This window comes from Vanellus vanellus (genome assembly GCF_965231255.1).
Source record: "Vanellus vanellus genome assembly, chromosome: 3".
NCBI classification, from domain to species: Eukaryota; Metazoa; Chordata; class Aves; order Charadriiformes; family Charadriidae; genus Vanellus; species Vanellus vanellus.
In genome coordinates, this window is record NC_138907.1 from 66,948,951 (window position 1) to 66,951,424 (window position 2,474).

Genomic DNA, 2,474 nt, shown 5'->3' on the forward strand with positions numbered 1-2,474 from the left:
TGATACAGTATGTCCCCTAAGAAATGTTTCCTTTGACACATATTACACAATGGAGTGAAGAGTTTTAATTATCCCCTCCCAGCTTTGTACGAGCTTTTCTCCCTGCCAGGATGAAAAACCCTGTGGCATTTCAATTCCGCTCTGCAGCTAAGCATTTTCAGTACACACTGTATGTTTCTTGCCTTGAGGTAACAAACCCAATTTGCTAATTCAGCTGTTAATTCAGGAGAAGAGGAGTGCTGTTTAATGGATTTCTAAGGCTTCCGTGTCATTCTCCATCCCTTACCCATGCATGGTTTTCTTCCAAACATAATGCAGGGTTTGGAATTTGAAGTAAAGATGAGAAATTATTCTAGGATTTGTTTCTCTCTTCAAATGGTATTTAAATTGAGGTATCTGGCTAGTATTTAGTAATTATTACTTAAAGCTTCTTTATAATTCCTGTGTTGCATCCAGTGCAACACCCCCAGTCACCGCGCTGAAGGAAAGTGTGGGTAATTCCTCAGGAGTCCACTGGAGATGTGTGAAGACTTGAAATTTCGTCACACACCACGTAACCAGTTTCTGTTGTTTCTGAACTCCACATTTGAACAATACCATTGTCTTTCCTGCCCGCTCTAAAATGACACAGGATGTCTGTATAACGGCAGTTAGCATTTCTCCTTCTCACACAATAAAAGGTGATGTCATCTGTCTGTAAGCACGCACATAAATCTGCTGGAATTACGTATTATGAATCATTTGAGGCAAGATGTCCGATATCTCTAGTATGGGAATATTATGCTGCAGAGATAAAATGCAGGATAGGATTAACAGTATCCAACACACTTAAGAGCTCAGAATCTAAGCAGAGATGATCTAGCGTACAGATTTCTTTGCACTCAGTATGACTATGTCTTTGACTAATTTAAGCATTTTAAAAGCATTTCATGTGTATCTCATAATTCCAGGAACACAGCAAGCCTTTTGCTGCATTGCTGTTTGAATGGCTTAAGTGGTAAATCCTGTATTCCATGTAAGCATCTGCTTCCATTACAGTTGTTTTGGTTCCCAAGAAACAAAACCCTCTGCTTTTAAGCTTCCTCGAGTTTCTTTTCAATTATTTTAATAAAACTTGTGGAATACATTTCATTTGCATAGAATTGCCACATACATTTTTTTGTGACTTCTCCCTGGGAGCATTATTTTTGACCGTGCAAAAGCAAAATATTTGTGTTTTACAGTATTATCCTCAAAGTAAATTGTCAATATACCGTACCTCTGACCTGAACTTACTTTGTCAAAAATAGGACCAAAATAATGTGTGACTCAAGTGCTGAGGCTATCTTCAGGGATTTAATTCATTCTTTACCGGACTCCTGGGTAGGACAGAAATAATAATTAATGCACATCATAAAAGCTGCTTTGACAGTTTTTACACTGAGGGTGGAGTTTTCTGACTTGAACTTAGACATCTTACCTGAGCTAGCCTTCTCCCATCTTAAGACTGAAGAACCTCCATGAATCTGGTATGAATTTTCATATAGTTCCTTCTTTTAGCTCTCGCTTCTAATAATAAAGGGTTCATCGAAAGCTGTATTCAATCCCCTTCTGCACTTCTTAATACAGAAGCATTTAAGTACCTGATTGTATTGGAAAAATGGAAATTACATAGAGAAGTGCAAAAACTTACTACTTTTTACGTAGATAAATACTACATATATATATATTCCTTGGAAAAAAAGACATTGCAAAATTTCCAGATTCTTTGGCCAGTTCAATTTGCTGTCATTGAATTCTCTAATGATATTCTTTTCCTGGGTCTTTTTCTCCTTCCAGCCATTTTGTTCTGTTTTGAGGCCCTGTGTTGCTTTGCTCAGTGTTCTCCTACAAGGAACTGAGCTTTACCCCAGCTGCTGAACTACAAAACGAGGCAAACAAAAAGTTGTCTTGGTTCCATCATATTTTTCTGCTGGTCTTCTCGTTTTCTCTTCAAGAGTCTCTTTCCATGCCAAGACAACAAAACTATTCAATTTTCCATGTCACAGACCCCAAGAAACTCTTTTTCTTCCAACACCCCTTCTCACTGTCCCTAAATCCCACCTCCCTTTTGGGACAACAGTCCCCTTTGAGCCTCCTTCTCAAAGTCCTTCTCAGCTCCAGTTCTACTTCTTCCCACAAAACTGCTCAGTTTTACTGGTTGACAAGGGAAGGAAACTGTCGGATACATTACCTTCAAAGTGCAGTTTTAGCACAACAGGCACAGGGGAATCACTGGTCCTGCCTGAAGGATGAACCTTCAGTAGTCACAATTTCACAGGAGCTTTCTTGCATTTTTTAAATGCTTTTTATACTTGTTCCCTATTTTCGTTTCTGTCTAGGTTTCAAGTTTAGGATTTAGCTGAAATAAAAAAGATTAAATCAATGAACAATTTGCTGCTATGTGTCTCTCAGTGATTCTCAAAAAAAACCCAAACAACAAAGTTTTGTCAGGG

General features: G+C 38.3%; 1 long non-coding RNA gene across 1 annotated transcript; it reads right to left on the minus strand.

The window, feature by feature from the left end:
- Positions 1-750: 750 nt before the first annotated feature.
- Positions 751-1,515, minus strand: LOC309669738. The gene is made up of 3 exons (XR_014268938.1): positions 1,460-1,515; positions 1,276-1,358; positions 751-783 (listed from the first exon to the last, which is right to left on the minus strand). It is a non-coding gene; the product is annotated as an uncharacterized lncRNA (long non-coding RNA).
- Positions 1,516-2,474: the final 959 nt, after the last annotated feature.